Here is a 14,789-nt window from a genome sequence, read left to right as displayed (position 1 = left end):
GAGCCTATGGTACGTTCGGCACAACCCATACACATATCTTGCGTCAAGCTTAGCACTATATCCAAACAAAACAAAACAAGCATCCACTTGAGCCTCATCACATAGGAGTACCATCATTATGTCCAAAATGATTTCTGAGCCTATGGTACGTTTGGCGCAAACCGTGCACCTATCTTGCACCGACACCAACTTTGTCTCCCAACAGACCAAAATGAGATTCCACATGACCCACGTCACCTAGGAGTACCATCGGGCGCATCCAAAATGATTTCTCAGCCTATGGTACAATTGGCACAAACTACGCATCTATCTTGTGTCAAGGTTAGCCCTATGTCCAAATAGATCAAAACGAGATATTCCACTTGAGCCTCGTCACCTAGGAGTACCATCGGGTGCGTCCAAAATGATTTCTAAGCCAATGGTACATGTGGCGCAAACCGTGCACCTATCTTGCACCGACACTAACACTATCTCCAAACGGACCAAAATGAGCTTCCATTTCAGCCTCGTCACCTAGGAGTACCAGCGGGTACGTCCAAAATGATTGCTGAGCCTATGGTACGTTTTGTGCAAACCGTGCACCTAACTAGCACAGACACTAACACTATCTCCAAACGGATCGAAACAAGGTTCCTCATGACCCACGTCACCTAGGCGTTCCATCGGGTGCATCCAAAATGATTTCTTAGCCTATGGTACGTTCGGCACAAACCGTGCACCTATCTTATGTCAAGCTTAGCACTATCTCAAAACAGAATGAAACAAGCATCCACTTGAGGCTCATCAAGTAGGAGTACCATCATTATGTCCAAAACGATTTCAGAGCCTATGGTACGTTTGGCGCAAACCGTGCACCTATCTTGCACCGACACCAACTTTGTCTCCCAACAGACCAAAATGAGATTCCACATGACCCACGTCACCTAGGAGTTCCATCGGGCACATCCAAAATGAATTTCTGAGCCTATGGTACGTTCGGCACAACCCGTACACATATCTTGCATCAAGCTTAGCACTATATCCAAACAAAACAAAACAAGCATCCACTTGAGCCTCGTCACATTGGAGTACCATCATTATGTCCAAAATGATTTCTGAGCCTATGGTACGTTTGGCGCAAACCGTGCACCTATCTTGCACCGACACCAACTTTGTCTCCCAACAGACCAAAATGAGATTCCACATGACCCACGTCACCTAGGAGTTCCGTCGGGCACATCCAAAATGATTTCTGAGCCTATGGTACGTTCGGCACAAACTACGCAGCTATCTTGTGTGAAGATTAGCACTATGTCCAAATGAACCAAAATGAGATATTCCACTTGACCCTCGTCACCTAGGAGTACCATCGGGAGCGTCCAAAATGATTTCTGAGCCAATGGTACATGTGGCGCAAATCGTGCACTTATCTTGCACCGACACTAACACTATCTCCAAATGGACCAAAACGAGCTTCCATTTCAGCCTCGTCACCTAGGAGTACCATCGGGTACGTCCAAAACGAATGCTGAGCCTATGGTACGTTTTGCGCAAACCATGCACCTAACTTGCACCGACACTAACACTATCTCCAAACGGATCGAAACGAGGTTCCACATGGCCCACATCACCTAGGCGTTCCATCGGGTGCATCCAAAATGATTTCTGAGCCTATGGTACGTTCGGCACAACCCATACACATATCTTGCGTCAAGCTTAGCACTATATCCAAACAAAACAAAACAAGCATCCACTTGAGCCTCATCACATAGGAGTACCATCATTATGTCCAAAACGATTTCTGAGCCTATGGTACGTTTGGCGCAAACCGTGCACCTATCTTGCACCAACACCAACATTGTCTCCCAACAGACCAAAACGAGATTCCACATGACCCACGTCACCTAGGAGTTCCATCGGGCGCATCCATAATGATTTCTCAGCCTATGGTACATTTGGCACAAACTACGCATCTATCTTGTGTCAAGATTAGCGCTATGTCCAAACAGATCGAAACGAGATATTCCACTTGAGCCTCGTCACCTAGGAGTACCATCGGGTGCATCCAAAATGATTTCTGAGCCAATGGTACATGTGGCGCAAACCGTGCACCTATCTTGCACCGACACTAACACTATATCCAAACGGACCAAATCGAGCTTCCATTTCAGCCTCGTCACCTAGGAGTACCAGCGAGTACGTCCAAAACGAATGCTGAGCCTATGGTACGTTTTGCGCAAACCGTGCACCTAACTTGCACAGACACTAACACTATCTCCAAACGGATCGAAACAAGGTTCCTCATGACCCACGTCACCTAGGCGTTCCATCGGGTGCATCCAAAACGATTTCTGAGCCTATGGTACGTTCAGCACAAACCGTGCACCTATCTTATGTCAAGCTTAGCACTATCTCGAAATAGAACGAAACAAGCATCCACTTGAAGCTCATCAAGTAGGAGTAGCATCATTATGTCCAAAATGATTTCAGAGCCTATGGTACGTTTGGCGCAAACCGTGCACCTATCTTGCACCGACACCAACTTTGTCTCCCAACAGACCAAAACGAGATTCCACATGACCCACGTCACCTAGGAGTTCCATCGGTACATACAAAATGATTTTCTGAGCCTATGGTATGTTCGGCACAACCCGTACACATATCTTGCGTCAAGCTTAGCACTATATCCAAACAAAACAAAACAAGCATCCACTTGAGCCTCGTCACATAGGAGTACAATCATTATGTCCAAAATGATTTCTAAGCCTATGGTATGTTTGGCGCAAACCGTGCACCTATCTTGCACCGACACCAACTTTGTCTCCCAACAGACCAAAACGAGATTCCACATGACCCACGTCACCTAGGAGTTCCATCGGGCGCATCCAAAATGATTTCTCAGCCTATGGTACAATTGGCACAAACTACGCATCTATCTTGTGTCAAGGTTAGCCCTATGTCCAAATAGATCAAAACGAGATATTCCACTTGAGCCTCGTCACCTAGGAGTACCATCGGGTGCGTCCAAAATGATTTCTAAGCCAATGGTACATGTGGCGCAAACCGTGCACCTATCTTGCACCGACACTAACACTATCTCCAAACGGACCAAAATGAGCTTCCATTTCAGCCTCGTCACCTAGGAGTACCAGCGGGTACGTCCAAAATGATTGCTGAGCCTATGGTACGTTTTGTGCAAACCGTGCACCTAACTAGCACAAACACTAACACTATCTCCAAACGGATCGAAACAAGGTTCCTCATGACCCACGTCACCTAGGCGTTCCATCGGGTGCATCCAAAATGATTTCTTAGCCTATGGTACGTTCGGCACAAACCGTGCACCTATCTTATGTCAAGCTTAGCACTATCTCAAAACAGAATGAAACAAGCATCCACTTGAGGCTCATCAAGTAGGAGTAGCATCATTGTGTCCAAAACGATTTCAGAGCCTATGGTACGTTTGGCGCAAACCGTGCACCTATCTTGCACCGACACCAACTTTGTCTCCCAACAGACCAAAACGAGATTCCACATGACCCACGTCACCTAGGAGTTCCATCGGGCACATCCAAAATGATTTTCTGAGCCTATGGTACGTTCGGCACAACCCGTACACATATCTTGCATCAAGCTTAGCACTATATCCAAACAAAACAAAACAAGCATCCACTTGAGCCTCGTCACATTGGAGTACCATCATTATGTCCAAAATGATTTCTGAGCCTATGGTACGTTTGGCGCAAACCGTGCACCTATCTTGCACCGACACCAACTTTGTCTCCCAACAGACCAAAACGAGATTCCACATGACCCACGTCACCTAGGAGTTCCGTCGGGCACATCCAAAATGATTTCTGAGCCTATGGTACGTTCGGCACAAACTACGCAGCTATCTTGTGTCAAGATTAGCACTATGTCCAAACGAACCAAAATGAGATATTCCACTTGACCCTCGTCACCTAGGAGTACCATCGGGTGCGTCCAAAATGATTTCTGAGCCAATGGTACATGTGGCGCAAATCGTGCACTTATCTTGCACCGACACTAACACTATCTCCAAATGGACCAAAACGAGCTTCCATTTCAGCCTCGTCACCTAGGAGTACCATCGGGTACGTCCAAAACGAATGCTGAGCCTATGGTACGTTTTGCGCAAACCATGCACCTAACTTGCACCGACACTAACACTATCTCCAAACGGATCGAAACGAGGTTCCACATGGCCCACATCACCTAGGCGTTCCATCGGGTGCATCCAAAATGATTTCTGAGCCTATGGTACGTTCGGCACAACCCATACACATATCTTGCGTCAAGCTTAGCACTATATCCAAACAAAACAAAACAAGCATCCACTTGAGCCTCATCACATAGGAGTACCATCATTATGTCCAAAACGATTTCTGAGCCTATGGTACGTTTGGCGCAAACCGTGCACCTATCTTGCACCAACACCAACATTGTCTCCCAACAGACCAAAACGAGATTCCACATGACCCACGTCACCTAGGAGTTCCATCGGGCGCATCCATAATGATTTCTCAGCCTATGGTACATTTGGCACAAACTACGCATCTATCTTGTGTCAAGATTAGCGCTATGTCCAAACAGATCGAAACGAGATATTCCACTTGAGCCTCGTCACCTAGGAGTACCATCGGGTGCATCCAAAATGATTTCTGAGCCAATGGTACATGTGGCGCAAACCGTGCACCTATCTTGCACCGACACTAACACTATATCCAAACGGACCAAAACGAGCTTCCATTTCAGCCTCGTCACCTAGGAGTACCAGCGAGTACGTCCAAAACGAATGCTGAGCCTATGGTACGTTTTGCGCAAACCGTGCACCTAACTTGCACAGACACTAACACTATCTCCAAACGGATCGAAACAAGGTTCCTCATGACCCACGTCACCTAGGCGTTCCATCGGATGCATCCAAAATGATTTCTGAGCCTATGGTACGTTCGGCACAAACCGTGCACCTATCTTATGTCAAGCTTAGCACTATCTCGAAATAGAACGAAACAAGCATCCACTTGAAGCTCATCAAGTAGGAGTAGCATCATTATGTCCAAAATGATTTCAGAGCCTATGGTACGTTTGGCGCAAACCGTGCACCTATCTTGCACCGACACCAACTTTGTCTCCCAACAGACCAAAACGAGATTCCACATGACCCACGTCACCTAGGAGTTCCATCGGTACATCCAAAATGATTTTCTGAGCCTATGGTATGTTCGGCACAACCCGTACACATATCTTGCGTCAAGCTTAGCACTATATCCAAACAAAACAAAACAAGCATCCACTTGAGCCTCGTCACATAGGAGTACCATCATTATGTCCAAAATGATTTCTAAGCCTATGGTACGTTTGGCGCAAACCGTGCACCTATCTTGCACCGACACCAACTTTGTCTCCCAACAGACCAAAACGAGATTCCACATGACCCACGTCACCTAGGAGTTCCATCGGGCGCATCCAAAATGATTTCTCAGCCTATGGTACAATTGGCACAAACTACGCATCTATCTTGTGTCAAGGTTAGCCCTATGTCCAAATAGATCAAAACGAGATATTCCACTTGAGCCTCGTCACCTAGGAGTACCATCGGGTGCGTCCAAAATGATTTCTAAGCCAATGGTACATGTGGCGCAAACCGTGCAACTATCTTGCACCGACACTAACACTATCTCCAAACGGACCAAAATGAGCTTCCATTTCAGCCTCGTCACCTAGGAGTACCAGCGGGTACGTCCAAAACGATTGCTGAGCCTATGGTACGTTTTGTGCAAACCGTGCACCTAACTAGCACAAACACTAACACTATCTCCAAACGGATCGAAACAAGGTTCCTCATGACCCACGTCACCTAGGCGTTCCATCGGGTGCATCCAAAATGATTTCTTAGCCTATGGTACGTTCGGCACAAACCGTGCACCTATCTTATGTCAAGCTTAGCACTATCTCAAAACAGAATGAAACAAGCATCCACTTGAGGCTCATCAAGTAGGAGTAGCATCATTGTGTCCAAAACGATTTCAGAGCCTATGGTACGTTTGGCGCAAACCGTGCACCTATCTTGCACCGACACCAACTTTGTCTCCCAACAGACCAAAACGAGATTCCACATGACCCACGTCACCTAGGAGTTCCATCGGGCACATCCAAAATGATTTTCTGAGCCTATGGTACGTTCGGCACAACCCGTACACATATCTTGCATCAAGCTTAGCACTATATCCAAACAAAACAAAACAAGCATCCACTTGAGCCTCGTCACATTGGAGTACCATCATTATGTCCAAAATGATTTCTGAGCCTATGGTACGTTTGGCGCAAACCGTGCACCTATCTTGCACCGACACCAACTTTGTCTCCCAACAGACCAAAACGAGATTCCACATGACCCACGTCACCTAGGAGTTCCGTCGGGCACATCCAAAATGATTTCTGAGCCTATGGTACGTTCGGCACAAACTACGCAGCTATCTTGTGTCAAGATTAGCACTATGTCCAAACGAACCAAAATGAGATATTCCACTTGACCCTCGTCACCTAGGAGTACCATCGGGTGCGTCCAAAATGATTTCTGAGCCAATGGTACATGTGGCGCAAATCGTGCACTTATCTTGCACCGACACTAACACTATCTCCAAATGGACCAAAACGAGCTTCCATTTCAGCCTCGTCACCTAGGAGTACCATCGGGTACGTCCAAAACGAATGCTGAGCCTATGGTACGTTTTGCGCAAACCATGCACCTAACTTGCACCGACACTAACACTATCTCCAAACGGATCGAAACGAGGTTCCACATGGCCCACATCACCTAGGCGTTCCATCGGGTGCATCCAAAATGATTTCTGAGCCTATGGTACGTTCGGCACAACCCATACACATATCTTGCGTCAAGCTTAGCACTATATCCAAACAAAACAAAACAAGCATCCACTTGAGCCTCATCACATAGGAGTACCATCATTATGTCCAAAACGATTTCTGAGCCTATGGTACGTTTGGCGCAAACCGTGCACCTATCTTGCACCAACACCAACATTGTCTCCCAACAGACCAAAACGAGATTCCACATGACCCACGTCACCTAGGAGTTCCATCGGGCGCATCCATAATGATTTCTCAGCCTATGGTACATTTGGCACAAACTACGCATCTATCTTGTGTCAAGATTAGCGCTATGTCCAAACAGATCGAAACGAGATATTCCACTTGAGCCTCGTCACCTAGGAGTACCATCGGGTGCATCCAAAATAATTTCTGAGCCAATGGTACATGTGGCGCAAACCGTGCACCTATCTTGCACCGACACTAACACTATATCCAAACGGACCAAAACGAGCTTCCATTTCAGCCTCGTCACCTAGGAGTACCAGCGAGTACGTCCAAAACAAATGCTGAGCCTATGGTACGTTTTGCGCAAACCGTGCACCTAACTTGCACAGACACTAACACTATCTCCAAATGGATCGAAACAAGGTTCCTCATGACCCACGTCACCTAGGCGTTCCATCGGATGCATCCAAAACGATTTCTGAGCCTATGGTACGTTCGGCACAAACCGTGCACCTATCTTATGTCAAGCTTAGCACTATCTCGAAATAGAACGAAACAAGCATCCACTTGAAGCTCATCAAGTAGGAGTAGCATCATTATGTCCAAAATGATTTCAGAGCCTATGGTACGTTTGGCGCAAACCGTGCACCTATCTTGCACCGACACCAACTTTGTCTCCCAACAGACCAAAACGAGATTCCACATGACCCACGTCACCTAGGAGTTCCATCGGTACATCCAAAATGATTTTCTGAGCCTATGGTATGTTCGGCACAACCCGTACACATATCTTGCGTCAAGCTTAGCACTATATCCAAACAAAACAAAACAAGCATCCACTTGAGCCTCGTCACATAGGAGTACCATCATTATGTCCAAAATGATTTCTAAGCCTATGGTACGTTTGGCGCAAACCGTGCACCTATCTTGCACCGACACCAACTTTGTCTCCCAACAGACCAAAACGAGATTCCACATGACCCACGTCACCTAGGAGTTCCATCGGGCGCATCCAAAATGATTTCTCAGCCTATGGTACAATTGGCACAAACTACGCATCTATCTTGTGTCAAGGTTAGCCCTATGTCCAAATAGATCAAAACGAGATATTCCACTTGAGTCTCGTCACCTAGGAGTACCATCGGGTGCGTCCAAAATGATTTCTAAGCCAATGGTACATGTGGCGCAAACCGTGCACCTATCTTGCACCGACACTAACACTATCTCCAAACGGACCAAAATGAGCTTCCATTTCAGCCTCGTCACCTAGGAGTACCAGCGGGTACGTCCAAAACGATTGCTGAGCCTATGGTACGTTTTGCGCAAACCGTGCACCTAACTAGCACAGACACTAACACTATCTCCAAACGGATCGAAACAAGGTTCCTCATGACCCACGTCACCTAGGCGTTCCATCGGGTGCATCCAAAATGATTTCTTAGCCCATGGTACGTTCGGCACAAACCGTGCACCTATCTTATGTCAAGCTTAGCACTATCTCAAAACAGAATGAAAACAAGCATCCACTTGAGGCTCATCAAGTAGGAGTAGCATCATTATGTCCAAAACGATTTCAGAGCCTATGGTACGTTTGGCGCAAACCGTGCACCTATCTTGCACCGACACCAACTTTGTCTCCCAACAGACCAAAACGAGATTCCACATGACCCACGTCACCTAGGAGTTCCATCGGGCACATCCAAAATGATTTTCTGAGCCTATGGTACGTTCGGCACAACCCGTACACATATCTTGCATCAAGCTTAGCACTATATCCAAACAAAACAAAACAAGCATCCACTTGAGCCTCGTCACATTGGAGTACCATCATTATGTCCAAAATGATTTCTGAGCCTATGGTACGTTTGGCGCAAACCATGCACCTATCTTGCACCGACACCAACTTTGTCTCCCAACAGACCAAAACGAGATTCCACATGACCCACGTCACCTAGGAGTTCCGTTGGGCACATCCAAAATGATTTCTGAGCCTATGGTACGTTCGGCACAAACTATGCAGCTATCTTGTGTCAAGATTAGCACTATGTCCAAACGAACCAAAATGAGATATTCCACTTGACCCTCGTCACCTAGGAGTACCATCGGGTGCGTCCAAAATGATTTCTGAGCCAATGGTACATGTGGCGCAAATCGTGCACTTATCTTGCACCGACACTAACACTATCTCCAAATGGACCAAAACGAGCTTCCATTTCAGCCTCGTCACCTAGGAGTACCATCGGGTACGTCCAAAACGAATGCTGAGCCTATGGTACGTTTTGCGCAAACCATGCACCTAACTTGCACCGACACTAACACTATCTCCAAACGGATCGAACGAGGTTCCACATGGCCCACATCACCTAGGCGTTCCATCGGGTGCATCCAAAATGATTTCTAAGCCTATGGTACGTTCGGCACAACCCATACACATATCTTGCGTCAAGCTTAGCACTATATCCAAACAAAACAAAACAAGCATCCACATGAGCCACATCACATAGGAGTACCATCATTATGTCCAAAACGATTTCTGAGCCTATGGTACGTTGGCGCAAACCGTGCACCTATCTTGCACCAACACCAACATTGTCTCCCAACAGACCAAAACGAGATTCCACATGACCCACGTCACCTAGGAGTTCCATTGGGCGCATCCATAATGATTTCTCAGCCTATGGTACATTTGGCACAAACTACGCATCTATCTTGTGTCAAGATTAGCGCTATGTCCAAACAGATCGAAACGAGATATTCCACTTGAGCCTCGTCACCTAGGAGTACCATCGGGTGCATCCAAAATGATTTCTGAGCCAATGGTACATGTGGCGCAAACCGTGCACCTATCTTGCACCGACACTAACACTATATCCAAACGGACCAAAACGAGCTTCCATTTCAGCCTCGTCACCTAGGAGTACCAGCGAGTACGTCCAAAACGAATGCTGAGCCTATGGTACGTTTTGCGCAAACCGTGCACCTAACTTGCACAGACACTAACACTATCTCCAAACGGATCGAAACAAGGTTTCCTCATGACCCACGTCACCTAGGCGTTCCCATCGGGTGCATCCAAAACGATTTCCTGAGCCTATGGTACGTTCGGCACAAAACCGTGCACCTATCTTATGTCAAGCTTAGCACTATCTCGAAATAGAACGAAACAAGCATCCACTTGAAGCTCATCAAGTAGGAGTAGCATCATTATGTCCAAAATGATTTCAGAGCCTATGGTACGTTTGGCGCAAACCGTGCACCTATCTTGCACCGACACCAACTTTGTCTCCCAACAGACCAAAACGAGATTCCACATGACCCACGTCACCTAGGAGTTCCATCGGTACATCCAAAATGATTTTCTGAGCCTATGGTATGTTCGGCACAACCCGTACACATATCTTGCGTCAAGCTTAGCACTATATCCAAACAAAACAAAACAAGCATCCACTTGAGCCTCGTCACATTGGAGTACCATCATTATGTCCAAAATGATTTCTAAGCCTATGGTACGTTTGGCGCAAACCGTGCACCTATCTTGCACCGACACCAACATTGTCTCCCAACAGACCAAAATGAGATTCCACATGACCCACGCCACCTAGGAGTTCCATCGGGCGCATCCATAATGATTTCTCAGCCTATGGTACATTCGGCACAAACTACGCATCTATCTTGTGTCAAGATTAGCACTATGTCCAAACAGATCGAAACGAGATATTCCACTTGAGCCTCGTCGCCTAGGAGTACCATCGGGTGTATCCAAAATGATTTCTGAGCCAATGGTACATGTGGCGCAAACCGTGCACCTATCTTGCACCGACACTAACACTACATCCAAACGGACCAAAATGAGCTTCCATTTCAGCCTCGTCACCTAGGAGTACCAGCGGGTACGTCCAAAACGATTGCTGAGCCTATGGTACGTTTTGTGCAAACCGTGCACCTAACTAGCATAGACACTAACACTATCTCCAAACGGATCGAAACAAGGTTCCTCATGACCCACGTCACCTAGGCGTTCCATCGGGTGCATCCAAAATGATTTCTTAGCCTATGGTACGTTCGGCACAAACCGTGCACCTATCTTATGTCAAGCTTAGCACTATCTCAAAACAGAATGAAACAAGCATCCACTTGAGGCTCATCAAGTAGGAGTAGCATCATTATGTCCAAAACGATTTCAGAGCCTATGGTACGTTTGGCGCAAACCGTGCACCTATCTTGCACCGACACCAACTTTGTCTCCCAACAGACCAAAACGAGATTCCACATGACCCACGTCACCTAGGAGTTCCATCGGGCACATCCAAAATGATTTTCTGAGCCTATGGTACGTTCGGCACAACCCGTACACATATCTTGCATCAAGCTTAGCACTATATCCAAACAAAACAAAACAAGCATCCACTTGAGCCTCGTCACATTGGAGTACCATCATTATGTCCAAAATGATTTCTGAGCCTATGGTACGTTTGGCGCAAACCGTGCACCTATCTTGCACCGACACCAACTTTGTCTCCCAACAGACCAAAACGAGATTCCACATGACCCACGTCACCTAGGAGTTCCGTCGGGCACATCCAAAATGATTTCTGAGCCTATGGTACGTTCGGCACAAACTACGCAGCTATCTTGTGTCAAGATTAGCACTATGTCCAAACGAACCAAAATGAGATATTCCACTTGACCCTCGTCACCTAGGAGTACCATCGGGTGCGTCCAAAATGATTTCTGAGCCAATGGTACATGTGGCGCAAATCATGCACTTATCTTGCACCGACACTAACACTATCTCCAAATGGACCAAAACGAGCTTCCATTTCAGCCTCGTCACCTAGGAGTACCATCGGGTACGTCCAAAACGAATGCTGAGCCTATGGTACGTTTTGCGCAAACCATGCACCTAACTTGCACCGACACTAACACTATCTCCAAACGGATCGAAACGAGGTTCCACATGGCCCACATCACCTAGGCGTTCCATCGGGTGCATCCAAAATGATTTCTGAGCCTATGGTACGTTCGGCACAACCCATACACATATCTTGCGTCAAGCTTAGCACTATATCCAAACAAAACAAAACAAGCATCCACTTGAGCCTCATCACATAGGAGTAGCATCATTATGTCCAAAACGATTTCTGGGCCTATGGTACGTTTGGCGCAAACCGTGCACCTATCTTGCACCAACACCAACATTGTCTCCCAACAGACCAAAACGAGATTCCACATGACCCATGTCACCTAGGAGTTCCATCGGGCGCATCCATAATGATTTCTCAGCCTATGGTACATTTGGCACAAACTACGCATCTATCTTGTGTCAAGATTAGCGCTATGTCCAAACAGATCGAAACGAGATATTCCACTTGAGCCTCGTCACCTAGGAGTACCATCGGGTGCATCCAAAATGATTTCTGAGCCAATGGTACATGTGGCGCAAACCGTGCACCTATCTTGCACCGACACTAACACTATATCCAAACGGACCAAAACGAGCTTCCATTTCAGCCTCGTCACCTAGGAGTACCAGCGAGTACGTCCAAAACGAATGCTGAGCCTATGGTACGTTTTGCGCAAACCGTGCACCTAACTTGCACAGACACTAACACTATCTCCAAACGGATCGAAACAAGGTTCCTCATGACCCACGTCACCTAGGCGTTCCATCGGATGCATCCAAAACGATTTCTGAGCCTATGGTACGTTCGGCACAAACCGTGCACCTATCTTATGTCAAGCTTAGCACTATCTCGAAATAGAACGAAACAAGCATCCACTTGAAGCTCATCAAGTAGGAGTAGCATCATTATGTCCAAAATGATTTCAGAGCCTATGGTACGTTTGGCGCAAACCGTGCACCTATCTTGCACCGACACCAACTTTGTCTCCCAACAGACCAAAACGAGATTCCACATGACCCACGTCACCTAGGAGTTCCATCGGTACATCCAAAATGATTTTCTGAGCCTATGGTATGTTCGGCACAACCCGTACACATATCTTGCGTCAAGCTTAGCACTATATCCAAACAAAACAAAACAAGCATCCACTTGAGCCTCGTCACATAGGAGTACCATCATTATGTCCAAAATGATTTCTAAGCCTATGGTACGTTTGGCGCAAACCGTGCACCTATCATGCACCGACACCAACTTTGTCTCCCAACAGACCAAAACGAGATTCCACATGACCCACGTCACCTAGGAGTTCCATCGGGCGCATCCAAAATGATTTCTCAGCCTATGGTACAATTGGCACAAACTACGCATCTATCTTGTGTCAAGGTTAGCCCTATGTCCAAATAGATCAAAACGAGATATTCCACTTGAGCCTCGTCACCTAGGAGTACCATCGGGTGCGTCCAAAATGATTTCTAAGCCAATGGTACATGTGGCGCAAACCGTGCACCTATCTTGCACCGACACTAACACTATCTCCAAACGGACCAAAATGAGCTTCCATTTCAGCCTCGTCACCTAGGAGTACCAGCGGGTACGTCCAAAACGATTGCTGAGCCTATGGTACGTTTTGCGCAAACCGTGCACCTAACTAGCACAGACACTAACACTATCTCCAAACGGATCGAAACAAGGTTCCTCATGACCCACGTCACCTAGGCGTTCCATCGGGTGCATCCAAAATGATTTCTTAGCCTATGGTACGTTCGGCACAAACCGTGCACCTATCTTATGTCAAGCTTAGCACTATCTCAAAACAGAATGAAACAAGCATCCACTTGAGGCTCATCAAGTAGGAGTAGCATCATTATGTCCAAAACGATTTCAGAGCCTATGGTACGTTTGGCGCAAACCGTGCACCTATCTTGCACCGACACCAACTTTGTCTCCCAACAGACCAAAACAAGATTCCACATGACCCACGTCACCTAGGAGTTCCATCGGGCACATCCAAAATGATTTTCTGAGCCTATGGTACGTTCGGCACAACCCATACACATATCTTGCATCAAGCTTAGCACTATATCCAAACAAAACAAAACAAGCATCCACTTGAGCCTCGTCACATTGGAGTACCATCATTATGTCCAAAATGATTTCTGAGCCTATGGTACGTTTGGCGCAAACCATGCACCTATCTTGCACCGACACCAACTTTGTCTCCCAACAGACCAAAACGAGATTCCACATGACCCACGTCACCTAGGAGTTCCGTTGGGCACATCCAAAATGATTTCTGAGCCTATGGTACGTTCGGCACAAACTATGCAGCTATCTTGTGTCAAGATTAGCACTATGTCCAAACGAACCAAAATGAGATATTCCACTTGACCCTCGTCACCTAGGAGTACCATCGGGTGCGTCCAAAATGATTTCTGAGCCAATGGTACATGTGGCGCAAATCGTGCACTTATCTTGCACCGACACTAACACTATCTCCAAATGGACCAAAACGAGCTTCCATTTCAGCCTCGTCACCTAGGAGTACCATCGGGTACGTCCAAAACGAATGCTGAGCCTATGGTACGTTTTGCGCAAACCATGCACCTAACTTGCACCGACACTAACACTATCTCCAAACGGATCGAAACGAGGTTCCACATGGCCCACATCACCTAGGCGTTCCATCGGGTGCATCCAAAATGATTTCTAAGCCTATGGTACGTTCGGCACAACCCATACACATATCTTGCGTCAAGCTTAGCACTATATCCGAACAAAACAAAACAAGCATCCACATGAGCCACATCACATAGGAGTACCATC

Source organism: Miscanthus floridulus, chromosome 2 (assembly GCF_019320115.1).
Source record: "Miscanthus floridulus cultivar M001 chromosome 2, ASM1932011v1, whole genome shotgun sequence".
NCBI lineage: Eukaryota > Viridiplantae > Streptophyta > Magnoliopsida > Poales > Poaceae > Miscanthus > Miscanthus floridulus.
Note: the sequence above shows the minus strand (reverse complement) of the source record.